This window comes from Lonchura striata, chromosome 4 (assembly GCF_046129695.1).
Source record: "Lonchura striata isolate bLonStr1 chromosome 4, bLonStr1.mat, whole genome shotgun sequence".
NCBI classification, from domain to species: domain Eukaryota; kingdom Metazoa; phylum Chordata; class Aves; order Passeriformes; family Estrildidae; genus Lonchura; species Lonchura striata.
Window position 1 is genome coordinate 36,088,558 of NC_134606.1, and position 13,858 is coordinate 36,102,415.

At 42.1% G+C, this 13,858-nt stretch overlaps 1 long non-coding RNA gene across 1 annotated transcript in view; it reads right to left on the reverse strand.

Moving 5' to 3' along the window:
* Positions 1–1,099: 1,099 nt before the first annotated feature.
* The window catches only part of LOC144246125 (uncharacterized), a 43,551-nt gene continuing 30,792 nt past the window's right edge, over positions 1,100–13,858 (reverse strand). The window contains exon 3 of the long non-coding RNA XR_013339809.1: positions 1,100–1,247. This is a non-coding gene — a long non-coding RNA (uncharacterized LOC144246125). The remainder of the gene's footprint in view (positions 1,248–13,858) is intronic.

Consider the following 13,858-nt stretch of genomic DNA (forward strand, 5'->3'; position numbering starts at 1 on the left):
GCGGGTTGCTGATAGGGCAGGATGGGACATGCGCTGTGGTGCGATGGGCGTAATGAGAGTGTCCTTTGGATGTGGATCTGGCGGAGGGGTCTGCCAGGGCTGAGCTGTGGCACCGCCTCCCGCCCCTGACCCCGTGGGAAAGGGACAGGCTTTCCCTGCGCTCGGGCGAGACACGTGTGCCTTGTTTGAGAGGCAGCACGGTGTCACCTCCGGCGCTTCCCGGCAGAAAGCTATCTCATTTATCAGCGGGTGCAAAAGGTGCCTGGAATTACGAGCAGATACCAAACCTCCCCTTTCAGCCCCCCCCTCCCCCCACAAAAAAAAAAAAGAAAAGGAAAAAAGTTTGAAGGAGAGAGCTCCTAGCTGACAGACACGATGAGATCTCTCCTCGATGCACTGCAGAGAGGCGAGGCTGGTTTTCCTTCGTGTTCTTTTTGCAAAACTTACTCAAGTGCCTTTAATTAATTTCCAAAATTCGTGTGGCACAGGCCAGAGCTTTCAAGAACCTCGTTGTGAAAGAACAGTAATTTGCCTTTTATTTAAATTTATTTTTTTCCTATAACTGTATGTTGCAGCGTACAAAAATTATGGATAAATGCATACATCCACCCCTCCTTTAATATTCTTCTGTGAAGTCACCATATAACACATCAAAGCAATGATTTCAGACCTGATTCATTCACTTAGTTAAAAGAAAGGATAAAAATAATGAGGAGAGGAGAGGAGAGGAGAGGAGAGGAGAGGAGAGGAGAGGAGAGGAGAGGAGAGGAGAGGAGAGGAGAGGAGAGGAGAGGAGAGGAGAGGAGAGGAGAGGAGAGGAGAGGAGAGGAGAGGAGAGGAGAGGAGAGGAGAGGAGAGGAGAGGAGAGGAGAGGAGAGGAGAGGAGAGGAGAGGAGAGGAGAGGAGAGGAGAGGAGAGGAGAGGAGAGGAGAGGAGAGGAGAGGAGAGGAGAGGAGAGGAGAGGAGAGGAGAGGATGATTAGTATTGATGATTAGTATTTTCCCGTCGGTGTCTTGCACGAAGAGCCGAGACAGGACGCAGAGCAAGGCAGAGGGAGCTGCCGAGCCCCTGCAGCCAGGGAGCTGGAAGCTCAGAGCTGCTGAGCATCGCTTCCTTTCCGCAGGAAGGTGGGGATTGCTTTTCAGGCCAGGTACGAGCAGGTACGAGGCTAAGAAGCAGTCAGGTCGGCTTCCTGCCGGGCACGTCCCCTCCGCGGAGCAGCGCCCGGCACAAGCTCTGGGTTGCGCCTATTGGGAAGACAGCAATTTGAGCAATTTCATTAGGGGAGGAAAGAACCGCATTTGCAGCGAGAAACTCAGCAAACTCCTAGTCATTAGTGAAAGAAAAAAAAAAAAAAAATAAAAAGAACCCCCCCCCAAAAAAAAAAAAAAAAAAGAAAAAAAAATAAAAAGAAAAATAGATAAAGAAAAATACAAGAAGGGGAAAAAAGAAAAATGCTGAAAGAAAGAAAAATTTAAAAGTGAAATAAAAATAAAAGAGAAAAAAGGAGACAGAAAAAGGGTGAAAAAAGGAAAGTAAAAATGCAAAAGGCTGCCTTGTTGGCAACGGGTTGGATCCTCACCTGGGGTTGTACGGTGTCATCTGTCATTGCGATGGGTGTGTGGGACTGGCACCGCCCGTCCCGGAATGAGGATCTGGCCTCACGCCTTCCCACGAACCAAACCCGACATCAAAGGCACGCGATAGACAATGTGGAGCACACATGGGAGCCTCGCAGGCTTTTCTGTCAAAACGTGTTTCCTGGCGTTTTTCTGCCTCTCAGACCTGGCTCCCCAGCACCCTCACGGTACCATAAAGAAGCAGCAGGGACCTATAGACATGGGCTGTGAATACAAGCAGCATACACACAGCTTCTCAAAGTGGACCTGGGGAGCTGCCAGTTTCCCTTTTTTCCTCCATGGGGGATACAGCGACTTGCAGCAAATTAGTACCCATTGTCATTCAGGGATGGTTTTAATTATCTTTTTGGGTCTCTGCAGTTTTAACTCATCTCTTGCTACCTTTTTCACAAATTAGGTGTCAGCTCAAAGTCCACTTTCAAACTCATCCCTTGCAATCAAAATCTGACTTTCTTCGCATCTACATTCCTCCAGCTGACATGTAGTTCAGCCAAACACAGCAAATATCTCTACCTCAAGTAGAGATGTACAAAAATACAGTAAATTGATGGGTGTTCCTTTATCCCTGCTTAATGCATGTGCCCTGTCCTGTGATCTGCCAGGGTCTGGAGTCATAGACATGGAGTCATCTGACATTGGTTGTAATGGGAAATGGAGAAGGATTTTATGGCTCTGGGCTGTTGGAGAGCAGATAGGATATGGTAAATGGAGTTAAGACCATTTGGCTCTGCATGAGGATTCAAAAAAAAAATTATAAACATTTTAAGTAACAATTTAAATAAAGTTCTGATTTAGGAGGAAACTGGGAATTTGCAAAACATTTTAATGACTATTTATTTCTATATATTTATTAAAATTCTGCATTAATTCTCACCATGTTATATTGAGAAGTTACAAAAAAAGAGCAATCTGTTAGTGTACATAAATTAATATAGTGAAGTACACTGCAATAAATGCTACATATGTGTAGCATGAGTACCTATGTGTACTCATTCCTCATTGCCATAACAAATCTAGGGTAAAACTAAGTTTTTGCAGAGATTCCAAGACACAACATTTAGAAAGAGTCACTGTAATCCTTCATACCGTCTACACCTAGGAAGCTTCTATTACTTAACTGGGACACAAGCCCAGCTCTCAAACAGAGCAACACTGGGGATTGGGTGGAAATCTGGCATTTAAATTTAGACTATCTTTTTCATATCATCATATCTTTACCAAGTAACTCCCCTAGCACCAGGGCAGCCACTAAGATGCCTGTAGTTCTGCTCCACACATGCACTGAAGCCTTTTGGTTTTGACAGGGTTAAGTGTGTATCTCGCACCTAATCCCATCAGGATTTGCCTCCTCCCTGAAGGAGCCTGTTTGGGCAGTACACATGTAATCCATGCTCACACAAACAGGGATCTGCATGGAACAGAGAGGCACCAGCAGCCCCGCTTCTCAGGGCTGGTTATTAGTTAGGCAGATATTGAAGGGGCTAGAAATGCCCATCTTCATCCCTCTGCTTTAGGGAATTCACAGACACAATTCCCATAAACATGGCATCTAGCTTACATAATATCAGGCATTGAAAGGACAGGGACAAGAAACAGTCTTCATTCTCTTGACACTGCTCTAATCTCCATATCATGATTGTTGATTCAGTCCCTCTTCCCTTCTCCTGTGGCAACACCAGAACAGCTTCTTCCCAGACATCAGTATACTGTTACAGAGAGTGAGAAATAGAAGTTTAACCCTCCTAAGGAGCTGAATAAGGTCCCCAGAGCCTCATATCTATATACAAAAAAATATTTTTCAGTTTCTGACTAAAAATATTTATTTTCCAACACCTCAATTGAAGAAAAGACTAAAAGCTATTGAGCTGGGCAGGCATTCCTGACAGAGCAATACTGAGATGTTCACAGAAAAGTGATGGAAGATTTTGTTCTCAAGGGAACAAAGAAGGGAGGTTTTTTAAACCTCTGATATGTCAATCTGAAGCAGTCAATGCTTTGGAAAAGGTCCAAACTGGACTGCTTTCTTTGGGTTGCATAAAGTGGTGATGAGTTTTTGGCCCTGGTAAAGACAGTGCATAACTGTGCCCATATGGCTGGAAACACATGTCCTCAAAAGCACCAGAGCAGGGTGCCACTTAAGGAGGCATTGTTGGCATGAGCTAACTGCAGCTGGAGTGCCCAAGGAGTGCACACACATCAGACACCTGTCCTTGGGGACAAATCCCACAGGTTCTGTGCAGCCATCTCCTCTGCCACCCACAGATGCTGCCATGTCCTCACTGTGGCTCCTCATCCTCCTTAGGCTCCTTCTTCAGAGCTCATGTTGCCCTTAACATTTGTAAAAAAAGTCCTTGTAGTTTAGTCTGGCCTCATGTACAGTCTTTGTGGAGCCAGGACAAACTCAGTGCAGCGGAGGGGGCCTTTGAATGTGCATCTGCATTGCTTAGAATGAAGGAACTCAAAGCCCCAAACCCATGCACCTAATATCTGCTGAGGCTGCTTGAATAAGCAGTAGAGCATAAGGTCCAAAAAGCACAACTTTTGAGACATTTGAACCAAATATTTGAAGCAATCAAATTGAAACCAAGTTTTCCTTCTGAAACAATTCCTGACAAAGACATTTATTCCAATAAATATTTTAAGAACTCAGGGTTGATGCTAAAACAAGAAAACTTAGTGCCTTACGCTGGCAATCAAAACTAGAATTCACATAGCTGATAATAAAGGGAGGTTTTGGGAAGTACAATTTCTGGTGAGGAAAGAAAATGGGGGATGTATGGCTCATGTGCCCAAGGCCTTAATCACCCCCTACCCCACCCCCATAAAAATAATCACATAATTTATAATCATTCATAGCAGTTGGAATTGTCCTGACTTTTAAAATACTTTTTTCATTAGACAACCCTTTATTCCTTGTGAAGCATATTATTGATCTTAATATGCAGAAAATACCATAGCTAGCAACTCAGAATGTCAATGCCATTTTTGCTAAACAATGAGAATTGATGAGGTTTGGCAAGACATTAAAATATTTAACACTATAACTTTTGACAAGTCTTTTATGTGTTTGTACTAATAGGAAAATCTTTTAACAGGAAAAATGTTTTTCTCTGCTCCACTAAAACCTCCAGTGAGGGCTGATTCTGTTTGCATTAAACCCAATGGGAGGCTTGTTACTAACTTCAAAGTCAGTTCCAAGAGGAATTCCAGTGTGGAAAATCATGTCTAGAAAAAAAAAGAAATCATAGACTTTTAGTTACATGATTAGTGCCATTTAAATTAGCACTTAATTACATTCCCTAACACTTGAGAGTGTCTGGGGACAGCACGTTTGGCATAGCCCAGAACAATTGCGCATTACCAGGCTGAATATTATGGGTATGCCAGCTCTTACAGCAGCATGGCATCTGAGGCACGGGAGCGGGGCCAGGTGAGGTGCCCATGGAAGCCACAGGCCTGTATCACTTACTGCTAAGAGTCTATATTTGCAACACATTTTACTTTTTAAAAATTATTTCAACTGCCCAGACCTTTTTTCCTATAGAAACCTGGCTTGCACAGTTCTGCTTCCTTGGCTGATTTGCTGTCTTCACAGCTTTATGTGTAGAGTGCAGAGTTTGGGTGAAGTAGTACAGGAGGCATCAGGGTCTTTGTATTTAAGATGAAAGATTAAAATTACTAAGGCTAACTAGTCAGTCTAATTGAAAACTGTGGTGAAAATGAAATTGTAAACTTCATGTCTATCTTCATCTTTCAGTACTGATCTTGTGTGATGGTATTCTGATCTTGAGCAAAAATTTGTTCTTTCCTGCATTTCTTTCAAAAGTTTTATAGGCAGAGCTCAGACTCCTGTGAGGCATCTTGGACATTTAAGAAAGAGCTGATACACTTAATTTTAACCATGGAAATCATCATCAGGTTTTCCTGACATGGGAAATTAAATTATGAGCATCACATTATTTACAAAAATCAGAATTGCTTTTGTTCATTTGCAATCTTTCCTTTAACCCCAGAAGGCAGCACCTCTTGTAAATGCCATTAAGAAAGGAACAAAATGTAATATTGGTATCCTGCAATCATGTTTATTCCTATACACACCAAGCTAAAATGCTGGGATCTTTTAATAGCTTTTTCCATATTGGACTCTTTGTTTGGATGTGGTTTTCCTGATGTATCCTAGTAACATGTTTAGTTAATTTACATTGTGTGCATGTGTAGACAGATATACACACATCCATATGTATGCACACACATAGTCCTCATTAAGTAAGTGTTAAACCTCCCACAGCAGAGTTGGGTTTGGAGGGCAGCAGGGCTGAAAACTGCGAGTCTGGTCCCTCTGCAGAGGGGTACCACAGGCACTGCTCCAGGGAGGCACACACCCCCTGGGGATCTGGAGCCCCCGAGCTGCTGCTGTGAAGCTCGCTCTGGCTTGTGCAGCCCAGGCAGGACTGAAATCCTTATTGCCCTCTGGGATCAGAGCTCCATGCTTACAGGCTCTCCCGGGATGATGGGCGCATCATCCCCCTCAAGTCTGACCTGCACGTGCATGGGCTGGAGCTCTTGGCCAGCCCCTTGGCAGCAGAGGGATTGTTGCACTTACACTGGCTGTGTGGGGACTCACCTCTCACATTGTCAGAGCATCTGAGCTGTTGCAGGACAAACTCCAAGTGCAAAAACATTTGGCAGATGAGGAAGAAAAGAGGGATACAACATTTTGCACAATGAAACACAAATATAACCTATTTATCTGGTATTAGAAGACTCATTCTTCAAGGATTCAATCCTGGCCATACCTGCCTTTACTAAAACAAGAAAGTGCTGGTTCCAAGACTTACAATATGCATTCTTGGAAAAGCTACACAACCCTTATTCTCTTTCTTTTTTTTTTTTTTTTTTTTTTTTGTTCCAGGCCCACAAGTGGATCAAACCAGTCCTGCACTATTGCATTTAGTCCATAGCAAAACTCCTTTTGAGGAAGATTCTGCAGACTTAAGGACTGAGGAGTTAGGACTGGGAGTTAAGAAAAGGACATGAATAACTTCCTTCATAGCTGGTTTTAAAAAACCAGCTGCTTTCTACAGTCAAGCCAAAACTAAGGGGAGATGGTCTGAGGTTTAGAAACATGCAGGACAATTTTCACACTAAATATGAAAAATAAGAAAATAACATATTGTAACTTGTCATAAAAATACATTTTCCTTTCCAGCTTTAAAAGAGGACTTTATAAACTCTACTGTCTTCGATTTGTTAAGTAAATTTTATATATTTTTTTTAATTCATAGGTTTTTAAGAAAGCATAATGAAACACTTGATGTTTCTATTATCTTGATTAGTGCTTCATTGTATAAGAATTTGGTTATTGAAACCACTAAATATTAAACCACTGAATACACTAAATATTGCACTGTAAATTGTGTTGTGACTTATTCAATACCTTTTGGTATTAATAAAAAAATTCAAGATTGCAAAAATGGTATTTATTTTTTTTTATTTAGTTTAATACAAAACTCACTTGACTGCACATTTCTTTGTTTTACTTTCTCATTTATTGTGTATATATTTGATAAAAATATCTGTGTCTGTTGCATATCATCTATCTAACACAAGAAACTGCTGCTGTTCTTAATAAGTTACTGAGAAAAATAATCCAGTTTGCACTTTGATTTCTATCACTCCTGGTGAGTGATTCTTCTGGAATAAACATAGCTCTAACATATGTAAACAACACAGGAAATTAATAACAAAATTCTTTGGATTTCTTTCAGATGCCACATACTTTATGTAAATATATGTGGCTTTCAATTTCAATGATTTTCCAGAAAGTAATAAACTTTGTTCATTAAGCATTCTCTTAAGCTAAACATTTATTGCTTTATAAGTGCTATTTCAACTAAATCAAGTGGATGTCCATGGTAAATTGATGCAACAGGTCTGTTCAACCATAGAAGCAGGATGGCTTCTTTTGAGTTTGGAAAATTCTGAGTTCTTATTTAAACTTCAAGGCAATGAGATGCAGTATAATATGTTGATTTTTAATGTTAAAAAATGTTGATAATATATTTTAAAAATTCATCTACCTTTACATCATAATCTCTGTGGTAAAACTTGGGAAAAATCCCATCATATGGATAAAGTTATATATCTGCTTCATGAATCTTGGGTTAGTAGTTTTGCACAGAACTGGGTTAGTGGTTTTTTCCACTACCAGCTGTGATTAGTCATTATTTTCCTGAAGGGATGAGTCAGATATTTTTTCTGAAAACATAGCTCTTTTAAGTGTAAAATTTTAAGATCATACAGACAAAAATATTTTGTTTTCTGTACCAACAGGTAAAAAAAACATATTAGGAAATATGCTCTCGATTATCATGGTATGTGTTTGACTTCTAAAGAAGTTGTTGGCACTGGTCTTTGTGGAGATATGCATGCTTAGAAAACCCACTCCCAGGAGTCTGGGTGTGCAGCCTCTGACGTGGAAAAGTCCTATCACAATAAAAAGGTTTGGTGTGGGATGCAACAGCATCTTCATTACCCTTTCTTTGAGGAATTAGAAGAAGACTCCTTGGGGGCTCAGTCAGGGGGACTGTGGGAAGAAGCCTGTTCTCAACCCAAGCTTCTCGTGTCTGGGGCTGGATTTGGAGAAGCCCCTGTGCCACTGCTGAGCACCCTCTGCTCCCAGGGGCGCTTGGCTGAGTCGCTCCTGTTGCAGCAGGGGCTGGGAGGAGGTGGGCAGCACATGGCACAGGCAGCCTGCCTCGGGGACCACCAGCACACACAGGGGCTGCGGCTCCGAGGCCCGTGGGAGAGATTTAGCTGCTCTAAATATCAGTGTCAGATATCAGTGCACAACCTTGTATTTAACATGAGTGCGAGGCTTCTGGACTTTATCTCTTAATGAGGCACAGGCTAGCCTTGGGGGACACTGAATCATTACGTGTCCTGAGCGCCAGCTTGCAACCAGCAGCACTTCCTATTGGGAAGGCATTGGCCAGGAGTCTGCGTGAGGTGACACTGGCTCTGGCCACAGCAGTCAAAGATTAAAACGTCAGATACAAGTTTAGATTTCTTTTGGTTCTGTTTAGTTGGGTTTGATTTGGTTCAGATGCGATTTGTTGCCACTTCCTGCATCTCCATGATGGTTCCTTCAGCTGTGGAGCATGGCTCCTTGCACCTACTTCAAATACATTTTTCATACAGAAACTTCATCTGTATTAAACATGGCACGCCAGAGGGTATGCAGTATGCATCCTTGTTTCTCTTAGTAGACTGAAAAGAGAACTACAATGAAAAAAAGGGGAGGCGGGGGGGAGGAAGGAAAAAAAAGGGGGGGTAAAAGGAAAAAAAAGAGAGAAAAATTTTTAAAAACCCACTGGATATATAAAGGAAGAAGTCAAACTCCAAAACCTCACAGGAAGCAAAATTTTCCAGGCACAAGAGAAGTGACATTATCCAAATGAAACCCTAACACAGCATGGAAATGTGATGAAGAGTAAGGCTGGTATTTTCAGTAAAGCTATAGACATATATGTAAATACATTCAAATTGGGAACACATTCTAGGGATTAAAGAGGTCTGTGTAGCACTAGAAGAAAGGAGCAGCAGATGTAACTGCTAACAACAAAAGAATTGACTTCTGGCCAAAGCTCAAGATTTTCTTGCACCCAAGCCCATTGCTGCAAATGAATCTGGATGCAGTAAATAATTTGTAGTGACTTGTAGATCCAACTTTTTTGTTTGTATTCGTGAACTAGCTACCATTTACCAGCATGCTGACTTTTATAAATGAGCTTCTCCAGAGCTGCTCAGCAAGCATGTCATGCAGATGGATTCCTATCTAGGCAGTGTCACTGCTCCCTTAAACTGAGCTGCTGTGAGATGGGCAGTGACCAACAAGCACTGATGACTGATGATGAGCAAAAAGATGTGTGTCCTGAACAACAGATTACCAGCAGGAGAGAGGCATGAACTCCCCTGAAGTGATATTCAAGCTTTAAAGAGGTCCCAGGCATCATGATTCATAAGCCTCTCTTGATGAAGGAGGGAAGTACGTGATGAGAAGGTAGACTTAGTGGAGTAATGACACACTTAGTGGGAAACAAAACCCTCCAGGATAATCCAAATCTGATTTCAATTTCTTGGTGTCTGTAGGGAGAGGATTCTGGACATCTTAACAATAGGTATTAAGCAAGCTATCAAAATTGGACTGTATAATTAGGAGATTTTGACATGTCAAGATATGCACTAAATAAGTCACCTCAATTTCCACACATATTCGAGAGCATCCTGAACACACAAGAGGAGTGCTCAGCCAAAATTAAACTGGAAATAAGACCCACCTTGACAAGCCTCTTACTTCTACTGGTCACCTGAACAATACCAACAGTATAACACTATTCATTTAACACTCCTGTCTGTGTGTTGTGCAGACCTGAATCCGGATGAGGCAGGGAAGCCCATAGAAATGTTGTATTCAGTGTTCACATATAATTCCCTGGTTTTCACAGCAAATAATGCAGTTTGACAACTTATAAGTAGGTAAATATTAGGAAAGCAAATGCAGATGACAGGGCTTTACTGCCTGCAACAAGAGGATCCTTGACTCATATTATTCAGTGGCCCAGTGAAAGACAGAAAGGGCTACCATGTGGTTCCAGTGGGAGACAAAGAAACACGAATCTTCTGACCATTATTATTTTTAGGGGACTGGAAGCAGCAGATCTAGATCTGGAAGGAAAGGAGCTATAGGAAGGTGACAATGTGGAATTTCTGTTTCCCAAGATGTTCCATGCTGATGCCATAACAGAGCAAAGCCATGAGCAGGCACTGCCCTGTGCTGGCTGTCACTCTGGCAGCCTGGCCACTGGGCGCTGTCCCAGCCCTGTGAGATCACCATCGTGGGGAGCTGGGTCTGCCAACCCATGGCTGCCATCCCATGGCACTGGGCAACCTCTCTGCTCTCCCTTGCCTGCTGTAAGCCACTGTGCCATCTCAAACTGAGCCTATACCACAAGCCCAAGCTCTTATCATCTTTACATTGTGGATGGCAAAAGATTAAACAATTAAAAAGTAAAACAAATTTTTCTATTTATTATTAAGCCTGAATAATAAATTGACACACAATAGCTTTATTTTTGCAAGATACTGTTAAGCCAACCAAAAAGGGAGCAGATAAAGCAACTTATATATATATGAATTTGCACTGCTTTTTTTAAAGTCTTAAAGTCTGCTTTCATGCATTGCTGTTGATGACCCAGTATGCTAAACACTTTTTAATATCTTATTACAAAAACTTTTCAGCTTGCTTTTAAAAAAATGAAAATCTGGTTTAATATAAGAAGCCTGTAAAATTGCCAACTATAAAAGAACTCTGTATTTTTTAAAATTATTTGAAATGCTTCTGAATTCCCAGCATACTTATTGAGATCCAAGGTTATGATCTAAGAGAAAAGTTATGATCATTTAATTAAAGTAGCCTTTTACATTTAAAAAAAATATTTTTGAAACATTCATATTGCCATTTATGAGCTTTGGGAGAACCAGAGGCTCTGGGGAGTGCTAATGACATACAGATAGCCATGTGTTGCTTTCACCTCCGCTGTTTCCCTGGGACTGATTCTTCAATGCTTGTGCCATGTGCAAAGTAGTAATAATCTATGTCTGTTTTATGAAGCTTTCCAATCTTTGATTGCAAAGCACTTAATGTTATGTTACAGATGGGAAACAGAGGCACAAAAGGTGAGCTGATTTGTCTCATGGGTCAAACTGGAGACTAGTGGCAAAGCTTGGCTCAAAGTACCCTCTCAAGTGACCTGTGCTGGGTGTAAAAGCCTACCATCTGAAACTGTGACTCCTTCAAAACCCATTGCTACTGCAAATGCAAAGGATGGAGAAACACACTGGTTGGTTTCAGCGATTTATACTGCATCAAAAAGAAAGTCAGCCAGCCCCAGTGCATAGTCAGCACAATTGAAAGAGAGCAATAAGAGACCAACTGGTATTTAATAGGAGATCAGATTGGCAGTTTCATCTTTACTTCAAATAGACAAGTGTCTTCAAAGCAACACTCTGACCACTCTTAGGGAACTGTGTAAGTGCAGCCACAGCACCAGCCAGCTGCTGAGCCCTGTCAGCACTGAGTGCTCTTCCCTGGAATTCCATTTGATACCTACTACATTGTCAGAGATGAAGGCTGAATTCAAAATCCCAAACTGCACAACAAAATAAAGAAATTAATACAAAGGGATCTCTGGCTCTCACCAGACAAATGGTGAAAGAGTTTGATTTTCTTCTCTGCCTCAAAAGTTAAACCATGCTGACCTCCCTCAGAGTCACAGATGTACTTATGAGGTCTAGCTCCGTGCCTAATAGCCAGAATGCTGGAATGATGGAACCTATTTTTAAATAACTTCCCTTCCATCTTTGAAATCAAAGAGGGAGTATGTGATGTAAAGAACAGCCTAGGTTCAGATAAAGTATAAAAACCTATAGGAAGGAAGAAAAGCATAAGTAAAGGAAGAGAAGAACGGCCTGGCAGCCAAGATAAGGCTCATAAATTCCTCAGGCTTAAGGGCAGAGAAGATGCCAAAGTATCATTCTTGCTCATACTCTGGGTCACTAAATTTTGCCCTGTTAGGCTGCATTGAACTCAGACTGACTATGGCATAATTGGGATTGGTCCCCATTTTATTTTGTCTAAGTCTCAGTGAAAAGCTAGCCAAATCCTCATGGCATTGAAAGAAATTTTCAGGAATGGGGGTGGAAATACAGTGAAAGTAAACAAAAAACTTTTACTGGAGCTGTCTTGGATGAGAAGCACAGCAGGGTCAAAGCTGGAGGATCAAAGACTATGGTGTCTCTGGTGTCTTGTTCTCTAGAGGCTTGACCCATGCAGAGGTGTGACAGCTGGAGCAAACACATCCTCCCTACCCGTGCAGGGAGACCGACACACCTGAGCCATGCAGGCAGCATGGGTGCAGAGAATGCAGGCTCTCCATGCAGGAGGACCAAGGTGCAGGCTGTGGGCAGTGCCTGTACAGCCACAGGCACAGAGCTGCCTTTGCTCCTCGTGCCTGAACTTCATCACCACCCCCAGGAAGTGCCACTCCTCCGAAAAGGCTGGGTTTGTAGCAGAATAATCTTTTTGTCTGTGAGCCACCCCAAATTTCACATCTTCACATTTCAGGAGCTCTCTTTGTGGTTCCACGGTCTGCTGAGACACAGTGCTGGGAAGAAGCAAAGCCAAGGCAGAAGCCTTCAACCCGTTATTCCTCTCAGTCACTGTTACTGTTGCAACAGTTTGTAGGGAAAAAGCAAGGAATGTATCAGATGGAGGGCAAACATCAAGGTTCGACTGCAAAGTTAGACAGCTTTTGACTGTAAACTGGTTAGCTTTCTCTCTGCAGGCTCTCCTTCTATTCTAAATACAGCACCTGGTGCAAGCCTGGCGTGCAGATGGCCCTGCCACGGTGCACACAGTATGCAGCCCTCCCAATCTGGCAGGCAGCTGTTTCACTTTCTTTTTGCCAGGCAGCCAGTTCAGGATTGTTTTTACTTTTCTTTCCCCTTTTCTGCTCCCTCTGTACTCAGCCTTACCCTCTGCGATGTAAATTGGAAGAGCAGATGTATAATCTGGGAAAGTTTCCACATCCATCTTTTAAATAGGAAGGTGGATAAGCTAACTCAGCTCTTTAAGGCCCCATTTCGGAAAAAGCACTTTAGGCACATGCTTAAGTCCTGTTGATTTAGGAAAGGCAAGAAAGGCTAGTGATTTCATAGGTCTTAAACACATGCTTATGTGTCCTTCCTGAAGAGCAATATGCACCTGAACAGTGGCCCAATTATGCCAGTGCAAAAGTGTTCACTGTAAAATACACAAGACAAGTAATGTCCTAGTTTAGCTCTTTACAATGGTAACAGTTTCACTGACTTTTTGAGGTCAAAGAAATGTGCTGGTTCCAGAGTCTTGTTAGTTTTGAGGAGCTCAAAGTCATAAGAAAATATTTAAATCCTGGTCACCCCCAAATCCTTCAAACCTTTCCTATGCCAATAAACTCTTGCTACCCTTATCCCTCAATAAAACTTTGACAGCATTACTGGACCAGGTGCATTCAGATTTTAGGAAGGAGAAAATGAAAGTAGCTAAAGGTTCCTCACTAGGGATGCTTTCCACCAGATGCTGAGATGAAATCTTTTCCTTAGCTGCTGGAATACCACAG